Below are 20,116 nucleotides of genomic sequence, written 5' to 3'. Positions count from 1 at the left end.
TTGAAGAACAAAATCCTAACTCTGGTAATTGCCAGGTAGCACACAATTGGTCTAATCACCTTTACACTGACCAATCCTTTGTAATTGCTCACTTGAGACCTTGCTTACTCTCCCTCCTTACTCCCTCGTTTCCCCCTTCAAATGGCCCCGTCTCCTCTGCACAAATCAGAAGAGCTCAGCTCTTCCTTGTACTACTGCTAATAGTTGCTGAACAACATCTGTTGTTCACTTTCATGATTGTATGGTTTTGTTTTTCTTTGACAAAACCAAGATCTACCTTTCCTACTTCACAGGACTATGAAGACAGAGCAGGTTAAATGATGAAAATAAAACTGCAAAGTTCTGTACAAAAGCAAGTTGTCTATGTGAAGACATCACATATATTTTCCTAAAAGAAGGTTTTAAAAATACATCAGAATATTTTTTTGTTAGTATACCTCCTTTATAAAAATATAAAGTTGATAATGCTTAAAATGCTACTCCTCAGAGATGTAACAGAGATATAACTGTCAATAGAATATTTATTTTTCAACTTTTTTTATAAAAGTACAAATACAACAGTTTTCCTTTACCTAAGTCTGGGATCCTACTCTATATAACTTCTATGACGTACTTTTTTCATTTAACAATTTATCAAGGGGGCATATGTGTGAGTAAAATGGAATAACTTCCTTAGTTTTAATGGTTACAGAGTTTTTCATTGTATGTTTGTGATAATTTGTTTAACTGATCCCCTTTTAATGGATGCCTATTTTTAATTGTTTAGTAGTTTTAATCAAAGCAGCAGTAAAAGTTCTTGTACATACACTTCTGCTTACCTGTGAATCACATCTTTAGGATACATTTCTGGAAGTGAAATTCTTGGGCCTAACCAAAATACATCTAAAATTTATATATTGTTGATCTGCTCTCCTGAAAGGGGCATATAGAATTATACTCCCATCAAAAATGAATTTGTTTCCCTCCTTTCATGTAAGAGAATTTGGATGAGGTTGGGGATGAAGAGGGCTCAATAAAGTCAATGGGGTTATTAGATTTCTAAAGGACTCAAAAGATGTCCCTAAAAAGAATGGGAGAAAAAAGCATAGATCCTAAAAAAGCTAAACTCAGAAAGTAACCCGTACCTACTTTCCATTAAGTCCCAGGTTCCAGCTTGTCTATTATTGGGCAACACATATCCTAAGCCACCGAACACCCAAGACTCCTTCCCATAGGATGTAGCAGGTAAGCAACTGCAGCAACTGCTTCTGGCCTGGGCAGGCAAAAAACCTTTCTGTGTAGCATTGGAGAAAGCCCTGCCTGCAGCTATACCTGCCTGACCTGACTCTTGCACTGTCTTGCAAATTAGAGGAGCAAGATTAATGTGTCTGTCCCATGAAGGAAAGGAGATCAAAGGCTAGTCAAATTGCCAACTCTAGGAAGTGGTGCTGTGTCTGAACTTGGGGCCCTAAGAACAGACATTCATCTTGGTTGCTCCAGGGAAACATTTCATGCCATTTTTAAGTGGAGCACTGAGGCAGGGGAAGGAGGTGAGGATGATAGGGAGTCACATTTTACTGGGCTCCATGTCTGTCTTGTACCAGCTGCCTTAGTTTTCTCATTTCCTTTTTTATAAATTAATTTTTTTTTAAATTGTAAATATCTGAGTACATAACTTTTATGGGGGAAAAAATCCTTAAAATACTCTTCTAAATCTTGTCCACTATGCATCTATTCTAATGCACAAATGTTTTCATGAAATTTGTTACCTGCCAGCTGTTGTCACAGGGGGTTATATTTTTTACATAGGTTCAGAGGGCTCATTCTTCTTTCTTCTGCATCCTACACAGAGCAGCTTTATAGCACAATGATGCAGCTGCTTACCAGCTGCTGTCTGGGCTTAGGGCAAGAGCCCTGACTGGGGTTCAATGACATGGCTCTTTGTGCATTTTACAGGACTCTGAGTTCCAGGAACAGACAAGGTTGTTTAAGCAAAAAGTGAAATGGACTGAGAAGAGAACAAAGAGAACTGGGTATTTGCTCACCTGGGTCAGTAGGCTCTCAAGACTGTTTTCCTTTATTTTCTTGATGCTATTAGAAAAACATGAAAAAAGAAGACACATTCAGAAGCCAATCCAGTTATCCTTCAATCATTTATTCTCACTGTTCCTGGATTGTTGAAACCAATTTCTATGGAGATTGTCTATGCTTAGAGGGCAAATAGCCTACCATATTCAAGAGCATATAATTATGCTCAATATATTTTATCAATTCACATAAACTAGAGAGGACACCAAATATTTAGATCTTTTCTTCAAGTCCTGAAGGTCCTTATACAATCATTCTTAAGTTTTTTCTGCCATCCCAGAAGTGCTTTAAGTGCTATTTTAGCACAAGAAGTGCTATTAAGTCTTTGTACAGGTTGAACATCCCTAATTGGAAAATCTGAACTCTAAAATGCTCCAAAAACTAAAAACTTTTTGAGTACTGACATGACACTAAAAGTGGAAAATTTCACACCATGAAACCGTTTAATGCCCCAAATTATTTAAAATACTGTAGAAAATTGCTAACAGCCTATGTATATAAGATGTATATTAAACAAGATGAATTTTGTATTTAGATTTGGGTCCCATCCCCAAGATATCTCACTATGTATATAAAAATATTCCAAACAATATCCTAAGCATTTCAGATAAGGGATACTCAACCTATAGTATATATATAGAACTGCAATTTTAAAGATAGTTCAGAATTTTCATATATATCGAGGTTTTTAAAGAAGTACTAAATGTAGACAATACAAAGCCATGTATACAAGTTATTTTTACTAATGGCAAAGACAGAAAAAATGGACAAAAACACAGAGCACAGCCTGGAATGTAAGAAATCCCTCAGAAGGAGAAGAGGGAAGGGAAGGAAGCTGAGGGTGACAGAGGATAAAAGAAAGGGGACGTGGTGAGGATTAAAGTATGGAAAGAGCAGAATTAGCTGTGGGAGACAGTGAGACCAGGCAGATTGTTGGAAAGAGCCAAGGCTGGGAGGAGGAATCTTGGGATTTAGTCCCAGATCTGGCAATAGTTATCTGATGTAAGAAAGTTAATTTTGCTCTGTATGAAATAATGAGAGGTTTGGGCTCGCAGATTGTCTGAGGTCCATTGTAACTTTGCCATTCTCATTTCAAGACTTAGGAAAAAAAAACTTCTAAAGCACCTAAGACTCTGGTCTACTGGGAAAGGGTTTCTTAAGTGGCAGACTAGAGGACTGTCATTATTTTCACTTGTAATCTTTCTCAAGATTACATCCAGTATGTGATCCAGTCAAGTCTGTTTTGAGCTTTGTTAATTTTTACTTTAGAAGGAGAGAACTGATAAATGATTACATAATTATGGTGGGAAAATGGATGATAGTCATTAATAAATGGGAATGAGTGCATTCAGCACATACACATTTTGAAACCATGACAAGGACAGATCTCAACACAGACATACTTGGGAATGTGTGTCTGTGCAGAAATAATCACCATTCAGACAGCTCCATTATTTGTCAAACACTGGTGGAGAGAAGTTGTCTCAGGCATGCAGCTATCAGGAGAGGGAATCTGAGGGGTGGCGCAGACAGCGACAAGCAGCATATACATTGGCAGACAAAAGCTACATCCATATTTAATATCAAATGCGTGTAGAGAGGCTATGCTGGTTTGAGAATCTCTGAAGTTGTGTTTCATGGAGAAAGGAAAAACTTAAAACATAGGTTATAGGAAGGATCTGAGGAGTGACTCACTGTTTTAGCTTAAATCTCACCTCTTCCTATTTTTTTATTCAACTTAAAAACAGCTCTGTTAGCTTCTTCAGGGAGCACTTCTGTCCTGTTCATTGTTGGATGCCCAGCACCTTCTGAAATGCCTGTCACCGAAGAGATATTTTAAAAATGAAGGTTAAGTGAACCTAAAACAAATGAAGCTTTACTCAGAGAACATTATGTTCCAGAATTGATGATATTTTTAACGTCTTAACTCTGAAAAATGAAATTGTAAAGTCAACACATAGTGGAAGGGATCGGACATTTGGAGAAATTCCCCTAAACAATATAAAATAAGCAAATGCCCGAACAAAAAAGAAAATAGTCTTCTAGGCCCCAAGGTGAGAAAAAACAGCTTGGCTATAGCATACTCCATGGAATTAGCCTGGTTAAGAAAGCAGAGGTCAACAACAGGCATGATTTGAATGAAAACAGAAACATGAGTCAGAGTCTGAGACCAACTTTGCCAGTGTTCACCAGCAGAAGCTAAGGTGTGGATGTCCTTTCTGAAATAAGACAAAAGAGCACCAGATTGGGAACATCCTTACAGTGGAAAGGGATTTGTTAGTCAGATCCCATTCTCTTAGCTTGTTCTGATGCTATGTTCTCTTGGTACACAATGTATTTGATTTCCATGGAGACTTCTTTATAGGGAATAAATACGTTCATGTTGCCCTTAGCTGTCAGTTCAGCTCTTACAGGAAGCAGATGCTGAGATGGAGTTAGGAGGACAAGAGGTTTATTGGGATGTGATGGCCATGAACAGCAAAGGGAGAGGAAATGGGACCAGACAGGGAAGTCCTCACATTATAATGCAGATCAGACATCTGTGAAGAAAGTGGAATTGGGCAGGGAGAGTTTCAGACTGTGACGTGGATCTGCACGAGTTTCTACCAACCCAGCAGGGAGCTCCGAGATGAAGAACGCCCTATAGAGGAGCTCACATTGAACTGACATGGCCAGACCCTATCTCCCAGCTGGTACAGTATTGGCTGGGGCACCCAGGAAGAGGGTGGCATATCTCAAGGGCCCTGTAGATAGGTCTTTCAGCCAATCATACTCCTCACAACTCAGCAGTGCTTCTTTCTTGAAGGGCGATCTGTGCTGCATGCACACAGAGCTGCCACACTGTCTAGAGCCATTTCCAAATCTTATTCCATAAAAAAAGTGACTGGAGAGTTATTTACTTTCCCGGTCTTCAGAACAATTGGAATGATCATATGACCCAGTTCTGGTTAATCAGGTTTCTGAGAAGCTAGCTGGATGAAAAGACAAAAACCTTATGAAAAGAAAATCACACCTCCCCCCACACACACATCTCAGCTATTTGTTTTCTGATTTTGAATGCAGTTCCATGTTTGGAGTGGCAGCCATCTTGCAGCTATGAGGCCATAAGCAAACATGCCAAAAGATGTCATTCTTTGATAGACTGATGAGACCATTATGTCTTTTTCTTAAGTAATAAATAATGTTCTTATGGTTTAATCCATTGTGTTTTTATTTTTGTTACTTGCAGATAAACTAATACAATATTCATTGCTTGGTTCTCATAACTTATATATAAATTCTCATAAGCTTTATTATAAATCAGTAAGTTGGCATGCTGCTTTACATATCAGTTTCTTAATACTTTGGTCAGAATTGGTCAGTCATTGTGAAATCAATATTCACTGAGGGTACTGAGAAAGCAGTTTTAAGGTCTGAAAGCTAAAGACAAAACTTGGAAAAGAGTGACCATGTATATTCATTGGGGTCCTCCCTGAGCTTGTGCTTTCCAGTCTTAACAGAGGTTTTGCATCAAGTCCCAGGTTTATTCAAGCCCCAGGGCAAAATAAGATTATATGTCCTAATGAGCAATAATTTTTAAATATCAAAAGCCTGGAACTTGTAACCTTTATTTTTTTATTTCTGCAATGAAATAATGAAGTAGAGACTGTATTTCCTAGGTGAATCTGTCCCATTTGATTAATTATAGTGGAAAAGCAAGGAATATTCAGACTATGAGGGCAATGAATATTGTCTAGAAAGGTGACCAGTGGGCACAACTTGCTTACAGCAGACTATTAAGCATTGTGTCAGCCTTCTTTTGTGAATTATCAGCACCCACAGACACATTCACTCATTGTCAACTAGGAAGACAGAGTCATGGGCAAAGGAAGTCGAAGAGGTAAGTTTTATATGTAGTTGAAGAAAGTATGGGATAGACAAGAGAGACAGTGAGGAATACTGCATTGCTGGTCTGTAGTAGTGGGAATTCTGGTAACTATCCCTTAATTGTGGGAACTCGACCCTAAGAAATAAGAGGAGTACTCCTTAGAAGCATAAATGGACCAATCTAGTTTTCTCATCTGTATCAGTCGTTGTTCTCAGAGAAACAGATGATACACTCAAATTAAGGTAATTCAAAGAGGCTCTAATAAAAGGACTATTTCCAAAGGTCAGGATGGGGTATAGGGAAACCACAGGGATCGTATAAGCCAGAGGTAAAAACCACAAAGTTTAACCAAATTAGGCTCAAAGAGATGAAAGGAAGATAGGGTTGCTGAAACCCAAAGGGAAGAGTTGTGTAGAGAAGAGGATTTGAGACAGGCGTGGTGGCACACACCTGTGATCCCAGTGATTTGGGAGGTTGAGGCAGGTTCCAGACTAGTCTCTACAACTTAGCGAGACACTGTTTTAAAATTTAAAAATATAAAAAGCTAGGAATGTAGCTCAGTGGTAGGGTGCCTCTGGGTTTTATCTGCAGTACCACCCAAAAAAAAAAAAAAAAAAAAAAAAAAAAAAAAAAGACTGAGAAAAATCGTCATCTCAGTTGAGAAACATAGCTTGCCTAAGGGAGTTAGAGAAATACATATCCTGACCTCAACTCCTCCCTCCCTCTAGTTTCTTCCAGGGCTCCTTATTGACCCAATGAGAAGCAGAAAGTACAAAAGCCTTATCAGTGGAGTCTATCAATTCTGTTTCCTAGGTGGAAAACCCAACGAAACTAGCAAAGAGTCCATCTGAAGGAGAAAGATAAGTTACCCTGATATTCATTTTGTTCAACCTTTTGTGGAGATGGTGCTGAATAACTCTAGGACTAAGAGAAGGAAGACACAGATATGGAATCAGAATCTGGATTATCTGAAGATGGTGTAACTTACTCCTAAGAAAATCAGATATTCTGAAAACATTAAAAACTGCAAACTTACAGATTAGACTTGGATATGGTAGGTAGGATCTTTGGGGAGGTGCTGAGGAGGGTGTTTGGAAATATAATTTTGGCTGGTAACGAAGGAAGAAGAGTTCTTATTTCAATTAGTTGGCTAGTTATTTCATCCAAGAAATAACATAATGGAAATAAAGAAAATGAGTATTTGAGTCTTGGGGCAAAAAAATAAAGGAGAGTGGGATCTAGCAGGAAGAGGAGGAGGTTGGGTGTATATTTGTGGAGGCTATGACTCATTACCCAGAACACTGATGTGGGAGATGGGCACCCACATCACCCAGCTGAGAGAGTCTGGAAAGTAGGCATTTCTAGTTGGGCATGTTGATGTCCTGAACCAAGCTGATTTTCTGGTAGAAATAGGGGAATTAACATCAGACAGGTAACTAGCATGTCTATTACCCTACAGAAAACTAGAACTCAGAAGTGAAGGGATTTACCCTATTCATAGCTAGTAAGTGATAGGGCTGGGATTCAAATTTGGCTCTTTTTGACTCAAAGTCAATGCTTTTGTCCATAGGGTTGTAGGATTGTTGCTAGGCAGGTGTAGTGTTGCACCTCAGTAATCCTAGTGTCTCAAGAGGCTGAGGCAGGAGGATCTCAAGTTTGAGGTTAGTCTGGGCAACTTGAAAGACTCTGTCTCAAAATAAATAAACAGAACTGGAGATGCAGCTCAGTAGCTTAGTGGCAAATGCCCCTGGGTTCAATCCCCAGTACTCAACCCTCTAAAGTATAAGGTCCTAATAGAAGGTTAGTGCTGGCTTCTTGCCTCAACACATAGCATTAAAAGCCTGATAGATTATCCAGTAGGTAAGGGTGGCTTTGGACATATGGAGAAAGAAGAGAGGGTATTTTTAGGAGATGAATCAATTTCACCTGGAGTCAGGAACACAGGCTGTTGGCCCCAGTTTTGACACTGATTTACGACTTAGAAAAAAAAGTCACCTCCTTTGCTGGGTGACATTTTGCTACTGTCTAGAAAATGGAATAATACTACCATTTCAAAACTCAAAGATAGTATGAAATGTAATAACAATGCTAGCAAATGTTTTGATATCCATGAACTTTAAGGAAAAGTCTAAAATGTTAAGTCAGCATTTTAGACCACAGTGCTCATCAAGAACATTCTAGATAAAGGCAGAATACAACTCCAATTTGAGGTCGTAACAGTGGAATTAAATACTACCAAAATCTAAGTGCCGGAGAAATCCCTGTTAGGAACATGAACCACAAAGAATAATGTTTCCTCTTTCTTTCTTTATTAAATAGCCTTTCCTCCCCTCTGGAGCACCTGGGCTTAGAGCTGGCCTGCAGAGAGGATCAAGTGTGGAGATAAGGGACTGCTGAGATCATAGCAAGGGACCTCTTCTAACATATGCAGTCCTGAAGGGACTCTGTGGGATCCCATAGCTGCCACTGATAGCCTATTTCAAAGAGAAAAATGTGCAAAATACAACTATAGCAGATATTGTGGTATACAAGACGACAGGAATTGGGACAGAAAAAAAAATCAATAGTGTTTTGGAACTGGAAGCAACCCAGTTTCAAAAAAAAACCCAAAAAACCTTGAATTGTAGGTCTTCAACTTAAAAGACACAAATCTTCCTGAATGCTTAAAAAAATAAATGTATTCAGGATAGTTGCTGAAATTATCCAGAGATAAAGATACCTAAATTTGAATTCTGAATGCAAACTTGCTATGCAACTGTGAGAAAGTTGGCTTTGCCTCTTCAATTTCCTCTTTTGTAAAATGGAATTGTACTAGAAGCTTCTTGGGTTTCTTTAATTAGACAAAATGGCCCACGTGACCTTGGCACATAGTATGTACTCCACAAATCCTAGCCGGTATATTAGTTTGCATCTATAAACTGTAAGAATTAAAGAGATATAGTTTCTATATTCAGGGAGGCAATCAGTCTGCACATGTTCACGTCTTTGCTTCTGTGTTGGAGATATAATGGAAGGAGGTAGTTTGACAGATGAAAATGCCCAACATCGGAGGCTGATAGACCAGACTGGAATACTGCTTTCACTCCTAGTATGTGTCCTTTGGTCAGGCACTTTACCTCTCTGACTCTAGTTTCTTCTCTGTTTAATGAAGAAATATATCTATTCTTGGATCCTTTCCTTTGGCACTCTTTACCTGTATTGGTAAACTCAATCTCTTCATTAGGTTTTATGAGAAATGCTTTCACATTGAGTATATTCCACCCACATCACTTTTTCATCCTTACTGTGGATTCACAGAACCATTGAGCAATATTGTACAGAATGCCCAGAACTTTACATGAAAAATCTCCAATAGACTGAGCTCTTCTCCAAAGTCTTTCTTCTTATTTCTCAACCATTGCCTTCCTCCTACTCAAACTTGCCCCAATAATGTGTCCAATCTGTTCTTACCCTCTCCACCTTTATTATCCTGAGAAATATGTTTCTTTTGCAAGGACCTAAGTGCCAGCCTAGGCTCTTTTATCACAACTGGCTGATCAAAGTCTTTCTTCCTACAACTAAGTTCTTACCAACTGATAAGAAGATAATTTTTTTCCTCTGATCATATTCTTGAACTTCTTAACCTGTAGAATGCAATGATTCTTTTCTTAGAAATTGTGTTGGATCATTTCCATTTCTCTTCCAGATCTCCTTCTCCACTCCTCCCCACCCTGCTCTGTGCCCCTAGGGTACTGAATGCCTCCCTGATGCTCTTGCCCTCTGGTTTTTCCTGGGTTTGACCAATGTGTGGCAGTAACAGGAGACTGGAAGATGGGAGGAGTCTGGGGTATTTATTCTTTCAGCTCTGATCTTGCCAGAGCACTGCAGGTTGAATATATCTTCTGTTGATGTCCACACCTCCTGTTGGATGGTCCTTCCTGTGGTGGCTTTCTTTGGGTTCTGGGAGTTACTGTTACTCTGTATACCTGTAGGTGTAGGGTGGTCACAGCCCCTGCTATAGCTGACTCCATAGAAGCTTTGTTATTTCTTATGATTTAACTTCCTGTCTACACCTTTATCAACAGTCCCTTTATTAAGTGCTCCTCAATTACACTATTACCATCTACTTCTAGATACATTCATTCCTCCATTCCCTCAAAACCATGACTGAGTAACTATCTCTTGAATAGGAATGATGGTAGGGACTGGGATACAAAGATGAATATTTTCTTTTCCATGAGTCTAATGCTGGTGCAGGAAACAGACAAGTGAACAGATGGTGACAACAGGGGTGTTGTCCAATTTTGCTCAATAAGAAAGGATGCAAGAGAAATTCCTAACTCTGGGGCCTAGCTATGATCTGAATGTTTGTGTCCCCCAATTCATATATTGAAATCCTCAGGTCCCTGTGATGGTATTAGGAGGCAGGGCTTTGGAAGGTGATTAGTTAGGAGAGGGAAGAACCCTCATGAATCAGATTAGTGACTTATTTTTAAAAATTTGTTCTTTTTAGTTATACATGACAGTATATTTGACATATTTATACAAATATGGAGTACAACATATTCTAATTAGAATCCCAGTCTCATAGTTGTACATGATGTGGAGATCCACTGCAGTGTATTTATATGTACATAGGGAAGTTATGTCAGATTCATTCCACTGTTTTTCCTATTCCTGTCCCCCTCCCTTTGCTTCATTCCTCTTTGTCAAATCTATTGAACTATTTTCTGCCCACCCCATCCCTTGTTGTGTGTTAATATCCACATATCAGAGCAAACATTTGACCTTTGGTTTTTTGAAATTGGCTTATTTTGCTTATCATAATAGTCTCCAGAGCCATCCATTTTCTAGCAAATGTCATAAAGTCATTCTTCTTTATGGCTGAGTAATAGTTCATTGTGTAAAAAAAATCACATTTTCTTTATCCATTCATCTGTTGAAGGACACCAAGGTTGATTCCATAGCTTAGCTATTGTGAATTGAGCTGCTATAAACACAGATGTGACTGTGTCACTATAGTATGCTGATTTTAAGACCTTTGGGTATAAACCAAGGAGTGGAATAGCTGGGTCAAATGGTGGTTCTACTCCAAATTTTCTGAGGAATCTCCATACCGCTTTCCAGAGTAGTTGCACCATTTGCATTCCCACCAGCAATGTATGAGAGTACCCTTCCCCCATGTCCTTGCCAACATTTATTGTTACTTGGGGATTAGTGACTTATAAAAAGAGATCCCAGAGATTTTACTTGTCCCATCCACCACATGAGGACACAGCAAGAAGGTGGTATCTATGAAGTGGAAAGTAGGCCCTTAGTGTTCACCAAATCCAATGTGCCCTTGACCTTGGTTTTCCCAGCTTGCAGAACTGTTACTGTGTTGGTCAACATTGAATTGCTATGACCAAAATACCCAACAAGAACAACTTGTAAGAGGGAAATTTTATTTGGGCTTATAGTTCCAGAGGTTTAATTCATATTCAGCGGAGTCCTTTGCTCTGGGCCGAGGGTGAGGCAGAACATCATGGTGGAAGAACATGGTAACGGGGCACCAGTCCATTTATGGCAGCCAGGAAGCAGAGAGGAGAAAGGGGAGAGGGGCCACAGGAAAATGAACCATTTCAGGGCATGCCACCAGCGACCCACCTCCTTCAGCCATGCCCCACCTGCCTATAGTTATTATGCAACCAGTCCTTTCAAACTACAATGGATTGATTAGTTTATAGCTCTCATTATCTAATCATTTCACTTCTGAATATTCCTGCATTAACATAGGAGTTTTGGGAGATACCTCATATACACACCTTAATAGTCACAAATAAAGTTCTGCTGTTTATAAGACACACATTTTATGCTTCAAAAATATTTGTGTCATTTTTAATTTATCAACCCAAATGGACTAAGACAGGGGCTGAGCAGAGAAGTGCTTTTTTTTTTTCTTTTTTTTTTTTTTTGGTACTGGGGATTGAACCCAGGGGCGCTTAACCACTGAGCAACATTCCCATTCCTTTTTTATATTTTACTTAGAGACAGGGTCTCTGAGTTGCTTAGGGACTCACTAAGTTGCTGAGGCAGGCTTTGAACTCATGATCCTCCTGCCTCAGTCTCCTGAGTTGCTGGGATTATAGGTGTACACCGCGGCACCCAGTGAGAAGTGCTTTCTCAAAGAAAACAAAACTTTCTTTGACCCTTGAAGGATAAGTGGGAATTAGCGAGGGTGAAAAAGAGATGATGATATACTGGAAGAGGGGAGAGCATTGGAAAAAAGCTAAAAGGAGGATCAAAGGGGGCCAGAGCCTAGATGGTATTTGAATGACTGGGTCCAGCAGAAAGTGGCCTCTTTTGTCTTTATTTTGTACATAATGGGGAGCAGGGAAGGATTTTGTGTTTTAGAAAGATCTCTATGACTGCAGCGTCAACAATAGTCTTGAAGGTAGTGAAAATGAATGGAAGGGCAGAAGTGAGAAATAGGGTCCTAAGCTAGGGCAGGAGCAGAGTGGATGCTATGGGAAGGACCATGAGAAAGTCTCTGTAGGTATCATTTTAAATACAGAACCTGCCATTGCCTTTTCATTTTAAACGGGGATACAGAAATATCGCCATGACAGGAAACTGGAACTGTTCTATATCCATTCTAAATTAGGCTTGTACATTCTGGAGTTCAATATGATATTAACACTGTAGGACTGAATAAATTCTATTATATATCTACATATGTAATATCACCAGCCTCATTCAAATAATGAGTTAGATAAGAACAAATCCAAGTTTCCAAAGGGCAGATCACCAGCACAGAGAGTTCCTCCTGCTGTGCTAGGGTGGGCAGGGCCACCTTCCACCACCTGTTCCCTTGGCTGACTTGTTCTTTGCTGGCAGGCCCAGGATCTAGGCAGCCATCAGAATGCAATGAATAGCCTTTGGAATTAGTCCAGCTCAGAATGAGTTAGGAAACTGGAACTAGAATTTTTCTTTGCACAAAGACTATTTCCCTCCTTGTTTCTTTCTCTACTGACTCAGGTTTTGGTTGGGGGAAAATAAGAAATAGAAAATAAAAAGAATGGATGGATTAAGATTCCAAAGCAGTTCGACTTGGGTAAAAAGTAACAGAATTGAAATAAGGTTATGAAATAAAAATTGGAGTGCTTTCCCCACATCTCTCTGTGCCTCCGTCCCTAAAGATAGCTCCTATGGCAGAAAGAACATTTCTTTTCTACAGTCTTTCTTTTTACGGGTTTCAGAGATCTCTGGCTGGAAAAAAGCATAATAGGGCAACAACAAGATGTTACTGGCACTGCCAGCCCAGCATATACCTCTAAACTCACTTCCTTGACAACCCCAACTATAGCAAATTCTGCTTAAGAGCAGGGCCTTGGAATTCAAACAACCTGGGTTTAAACCTTGCCTCTGACTCTGCCTCTTGCCAGTTGTATATTTTGGGTAATGTTGCTTAATCACTTTGAACCAGACTTTTCTCATTTACAGTATGAGGATATCAAATATCTATCTCAGAGGTGAAAGGGGAATTAAGAGAGCCAAAGTTTATAGAATCCCTGGATCTGATTATGCACTCAAATTGTGCTAACTTTTAATATTTGAGCAACAGGTTGGAGATGGGGTGGTTAAGTTGGGAACCCACTTTTGTGAGTGCCATCTGCTTAGGCTAGTGAGCAGTGGGAACCTCCAAGATCATTGCCTTAGGTTTGTCCGTGAAGAATGATGACTAACTGTGAAATACTGGCCTGCTCCTCTACAGTGAGGCTTGTCATGTGTCTAGTTTCAAATTGAACTCTCTGGTCTTTGAGCTTTCTGTTCAGGAGATCAACTGAGAAAATACTGAGAAGAGCACAGGGGAGGGGCGGGCTTCAGGGTAAGCTTTATTTTTACAGTGTTATTGTATGATTTTAGATGAAAGTTCTCACTGGCTTTTGGGCCAACAGAAGCAAGTGTTTCCATTGCCAGTTCTTGGACACATATTTAATATTGTTCAAACTCATTCCTGCATTCTTTATATATTTACAACTCCACAGTAGGGCTTACCTTTTCCCTTTTATAAAGTGACCTTGTTTTTGGTCTCCTTTATTCTTTTTCCACCCCCACTTTCTGGTAACAGAAGAGATGTTTTCCTTCTGAAGGAGAGGCAATATCATGTAGTGTGCTAAAGATAAGGATTCTAGAACCAGTGAGCTTGGGATTGAATCCAGCTCCATTACTTGGGCTGTATTACTTTGGACCGGTTATTCATCCTCATAAAGGATTGTTGTGTTATATTGAGTCAGTATCTATTGCACATAGATCATAATATAAGTAAATGCCCTATGTGTTCATGCCATGAGCTGTTCTAGATATTTTTCAAACATGATTTTGATCGACCATCACAATGATCTTACACATCAGTCCTATTTTATCTCCATTTCACAGATGAGGAAAATGAAGCTTAGAGAGGTCAATCAGTGTGAGATCACACAGCCAGTTGGTAGTCGAACTGGAAATTAAGCCCAGGGTTTTCTAAAGCCCATGTTCATAACCACTACTTAAATAGTCTCCCATAGTAGGTATTTTTCATTTTTGTTAAGTTTTTTGGAAAACATTTTTCTCAAGCACATTTGCCAATTTTGTGGATGCCACCTGGCTTCCCTAGAAGAGAATCCCTTTCTCCTGACTATAGATATATGAAAACCCAAGAAGAAAGTGAGCATTTGGAATCAGAAAATTCCCTGAATACACTGGTGGCAGTCACAGGAATAAAGCAGGCCAATTTGTACCTAGTCATCTGTTGACCTACTGCCTTAGATTTGGTTATATCCTAGTTTGATTCCAGTTGTCCTCAGGCTCTGTTCCTTTCCCCTCATGACTGTCTTCTAAACAGCCTTGGGATTCATTGAGCTAAACTTTCAACTTTTCAAATGTCTACTCCAAATTACCCCAAACAATGGAAAAGTGCTTCTACAAAGCCTTGAGGCAGAGTTGAAAGCAGTCTGCTACAAGCATAAGATTTCTTTGAAGGTTTATGTTTTATCTTAATTTCATGCAAATTTTACAACGTATTTTTTTTTCTTTTAAATAAATGCTTCATTTAGGAATCATTTTAGATTTACTGAAAAGTTGCAGGGAGAGCAGAGGTTAATAGTCCCTTCATCCAGTTTCCCCTAATGTTAACATCTTACATAACCATGGTCATTTGCCAAGACTAAGAGACATTTGTATATCTTAGTAGAACTGAACTCCAAACTGTATTAGAATTTCCCATTTTTGCACTAATATATTTTCCTGTTTCAGGATCCCATTCAGGGTAATACACTGAGATTAGTCCTCATGGCTCCTTAGTTTCTCCTGGTATGGGATATTTTCTCAGTTTTTTTCTTATTTTTCTTGACCTTGGTTATCTATTTTGAAGAGTATTGATTAGGATTTTATGAAATCTCCCTCAATTTTGTTATGTCTGATGTTTCCTCATGATTAGATTAGAGTATGGATTTTGTTAAGGGATGCGTACTACACAAGGGAAGTGCTCTTTTCCCCACTTCCTATCAGTGAGTACATAACATGATTTGCCACTGGCGACGTCAGTCTAGATCACTTAAGTAAAGTAGGTTGCCAGGTTTCTTCACTGTAATTATTTTCCCTTTACTCCATCCACCCCCACCGCCTCCCAGCAAGTCACTAAGACTTGCTTATACTCAAGAATTAAACTTCACCTTTGAGGGGGGAGTGTGCACATATATTTGAAATTCTTCTGTAAGGAAGTTTGGTCTGTTATCTCCATTCATTAAATCATCTTTTTATGTTGGTTTGGACTGTTGTTGTCCTAATGTAAGGTGATGCTTTTCACTCCCAAATGTACAGGTGTAATTAACTTTCCAGAATCATGTCTATGCTGAGGATTCTCATATTCTTTAGCATGCAGTCTGTGAAGCACAAAACCCCACACCTTACTAGGTTCCTTGCTTATGTTGAATCCTTAGCCTCAGTAACACGTGCAAGCGAAAGAACAAATGCATGACACACCAGTGAGTGGTGGAGTTCATCAGCAATTTCCAAGAGTTGGGATTTTTGACTCTTACACCAGTGTCTGAGCATGTAGCTATTCATATTTCTCCTTCTGAAATTCCTTAGGGAATATTAAACATCCATCTTAAGACTAAACAGTAGAGGGGAACTTGATTCAGCCATTTTTTGAAGGTGACTGAATTATTCCCTTAAAATAATCTTACTGCTTCATCAGCTTTCACAATGCAGCAAAAAAGAAGTGGGAGAGGGAGCTATGCCTTCTTAAATCAGTAAGTCCAAAGAGAACGCCTGTGGGCCTTTGGAAGCTGGGTTTCACCTGCTGTTGGTTAGGAACCATTTGCAGAGCTAAAGGAGCTCTTAGGCGTTCTCATTGGTCCACACCCAAAAAGAAGGCAGGGCTTTGAGTATAAAAAGAGAGACCAGCAGCGGGTGGGTTGGCCGCTGGGCTGGTGGGTGTGGGTTGTAGGTTGTAGGTTGTTCTGAGTTGGATGCAGTCTCAGGTTTGATTCGATATCCTACGTTCTCAAGGTTTTTTTTTGATGACCAGGAGTGATTGGTAGAAAGAACCTAAACCTTTGATAGGTCTAAAGGGAAATTTTGGCTAGAGTTACTTCAGAAGTGAAAGAAGAACGAAGACTAGCAGTGAGGGGAAATGGAGCAGACATATTGAAGAAGTGGAAAGAAGGGAACCAGTCACTGTACAGAAAATACCCCAGCAACTTCCTGAAGTCACTTTATTAAGTATAGTCCTCCTTGAAATAGAGGAGAAACTTCCCTAACAAGGTTTGTGAAACAAGTTGGGCCTTGTTGAAGCTGAATGTTGAATCTTAAATTTCTTCCGAAACTTACCTGAGCACTTTTTTTTATCTCACAAAACTGTAGCAAAACCACTCCTGATACCTACCTCTCTATTTTTCTTTTTCTGGTGCTGGGGATTGAACCCAGGGCCTTGTGCTTACGAGGCAAGCACTCTACCAACTGAGCTATATCCCCAGCCCCTCAACTTAAAAAAAAAAAAAAAAAAAAAAAAACTTCTATATCTAAAGCTCAGAAATCCTTTCCTCTTTCCAGGAACAGTTTTCTAAGTTAGAATCCTGAAATCTCTTGTTACAGAAACAGCCTGTTTAGTACAATGGCAAAAACTAAAGCTAGCTACTCTTTAACGTGGAAGACAGGATCTCCTTAGCTGAGTACTGCAGAGGAAAACGCAGGTTTTTTGGATTAACTCCATCTAAAGGGAATGTCCTTGAGATAATAAATACCTGAAGTAAACGTTAGGTGTCCTATGGCTTTTAGATCCTCTCACCACAGAGCTAAGCTTTTAATCTCAGCGGCTGTCTGACTTGAAGTTACTACAAAGCCTATGGACAGGTACTAACTTAAACCTGGATGCAGAGGCAGAAATGCATTCACTTTAGGTCCTGCAGTCATTACTAGACTTGCCTGAAAACCCTTTTCTGATGGGCAAATAAGTTTCCTGTGTGGTTGGGGCAGTGAAACATCTAATCTAGCAAATGGTTGCCCGAGGCAGTATGAGAAGGGTTGAGCATTGTTTAGGCTTATGGGACAAGAACCATATCTGTCCCAAGAAAAAGGGAATGATGCGATGGTGACAGACTTGTCAAGAACACGGTGATGGATGTGGTCACTGTCCTGACCACAGTAATGTCCCAAGTTAACACACTACAGTTGAAATACTGATCTTATCTATCAACAAAGATGGCATACTGCCTGGGCACCTTGAGTTGCCTTAAAACATGAATGGTGAATAAGCATAAGGGTAGGGATGCACGGCGTTTTTTATTCTATCACTGGGGAACTTATTCAGGGGAGGGAGTAGGGTTTAAGTACCAAGTTCCTACCTTCACGTAGGTAATCTGAGCAGGGGAGTCATGGTTCTGGACTAGTACTTCTCTTGCTGTAGAATCACTGGACAAATGAGACCTGGGGTCTTGAAGCTTCAGTACTTGCAAATGTTGCTAACTGAAGGTCATAAGGACAACTGGGGTGTTGGGACAGAAGATTCTGTAGGATGCAGCTCTGGGGCAGCAACAATTGTGTCCTCTTAAAATTAAAAGTCCTGAATAATCGGATCTCACTTTGACAGCAACTTTCTGCTTCTAAGAATTCTAGAGGCTACTTAGTCCTCTAAGAGTTGTCAAACCTAGCGTTACGTTTAAGATAATGAAGTGAATGCTTTGACTCGCCAGCCCTCACTTTTGTAAACATCACCAAAAACTATAAAACCACAATCGGCATATTCCAAATATGCTGATAGATCAAAGAATAACAAAACGGTGAAGACAACGTAGTTCATTCCCCCCTAATGAAGGGCAAAGTAACTGTCGTGTACTAACCCAATTAATCAACTATGGGCTCAACTACAGGTGAGTCCTATGACACTACCCATCTGTTAACTTTTCATCACTAACCAAAATACTCGAGAACAACTTAAAAGATGGAAAGCTTATTTTGGCTCATGGTTCCAGAGGTAGAGTCCATGGTCAGTCCATGGACTATACCATGGTGGGACCACAGTGGGAAGTTGTGGTGGAGTGCTTCTCTATTCATGGCAGCTGGGGATAGGACTACTGGGAAGACCAACCCTTTCAGGGCATGACCCCTGGTAACCCACCTCTAGCTATGCCCAACTTGCCTGCATTTACCACCCAGTGCCTTAAAACTTGTATGAAACTGATTAGGTTACAGCTCTCATAATATAATCACCTCATTTCACCTCCAAACATTCCTGCGTGAATGCAGGAGCTTTTGCAGCACACTTCTAATACCCAAACTATTTCTCTGATCCCAGATGATTTCATCTACTCACAACATAAAATGCATTTAGTCCACATTAGACTTTTGGGCAATGATGGAACTGTAAACACTGCCACATTTCATCTGAAGCTCAAGGCAAACTCCTGGCTGTGAGCCCTTGTAGAAATTTGAAGCAAGCTACACATAGCCAATTTACACTGGCCCAGATCAAACGCTTCCATTCTGAAAAGGAGAAACAAGGGGACAGAAAGGATGGGAACAAAACCAGACCACAAACCCAGCTGGGCAAACAAGTTCTGTAACTCCACATACCGCATCTAGGACATGTGTTGAAACGTAACCTCCAGAGGACTTGGGAAGCTCTGCCCCTTTTGACATCAATGGTTGCGGTGCAAATGAGTTCTTAGCCTGGCTCTATGTAGGCACTAACTTTTCTCAGTCCACACTACTGGCATCTGAATTCCTGGGATCTCCATTTCTGCTTCACCTTTTACAGCATCAAGCATCACCAACTTGTGGGAAGCCTGCAGGGACTGACCTGGCTATACACTGCCTTCTAAATCTGGCGTCTCCCTGGCTCCTTAACTATAGCATTCTGTATTCCTGAAGAACCAGCGCTATATGGACCATGCTAAAGTTGGTTGCCAGCTTGCTCAATACATGGGCTTCTTGGAATTATGGCTGCAGTAGCTTTTGAGTGTTTGTATGGCTGTGCAGGGCGGAAAAACTTCTAGCGCCCTCTGAAAGCAGGGTGCTCATGTAATCTTAAAGGAATTTTCCCCTCATCCTTGAGCCTGCAAGCTCAAGGTGTGGTTTTGCAAGTTCTTGATGCCCTCAAGTCATCCTCTGTGCAAAGTATTTAACATCTTTTGTGGTGGTAATCTAACAATCACACCTTCCTTGGTCCCAATTTCACATGCACTTTTCTGACCAAACAGCAAGTTTTAAAAATACTTCAGCTCAATCTGCTCCAGGTTCTTACAGTTAATCTGGCTAAAAGTAGCCAGAAATATTCATGCCACTTCTTGAATGTCCTGGTGCCTTGAAGTTTCCTCCCCTGGATTTAGTCCACTACCTATCTAAATTCATTCTCACTGTCGGGACATGGGCAAAATGTAAACAGCATCTCTGCCAGAATGTAATGAGTGGCCTGTAGTCCAAATTTCCAACTGAATCCTCATTCCCCTCAAAGTAGTCTTTACTCTTGGCATTCCTAATTTACAACCTAGTCTTCTGAGTGCCCACCAGAACTGCCCATTCAGCTTTGCTTACGTTTTTAAGGCATCTTCAAATATCTGCAAACGAGCTCTAAAGTCTCAACCATCTAGTCAGGTTAGTACAGCAATATCACTTCTTGGTACCAATTCCTACTTAGTCAGCTTTTTGTCACTGACCAAAATATTCAAGAACAGGATG

General features: G+C 40.0%; 1 non-coding gene across 1 annotated transcript; it reads right to left on the bottom strand.

Moving 5' to 3' along the window:
• Positions 1 to 16,842: 16,842 nt before the first annotated feature.
• On the bottom strand, positions 16,843 to 16,918 carry Trnat-cgu (transfer RNA threonine (anticodon CGU)). The gene has a single exon. It is a non-coding gene; the product is annotated as a tRNA-Thr (tRNA).
• Positions 16,919 to 20,116: the final 3,198 nt, after the last annotated feature.

The sequence above is a fragment of the Sciurus carolinensis genome, chromosome 10 (genome assembly GCF_902686445.1).
Source record: "Sciurus carolinensis chromosome 10, mSciCar1.2, whole genome shotgun sequence".
Classification (NCBI taxonomy): Eukaryota; Metazoa; Chordata; class Mammalia; order Rodentia; family Sciuridae; genus Sciurus; species Sciurus carolinensis.
This window is presented reverse-complemented; position numbering and strand designations above follow the sequence as displayed.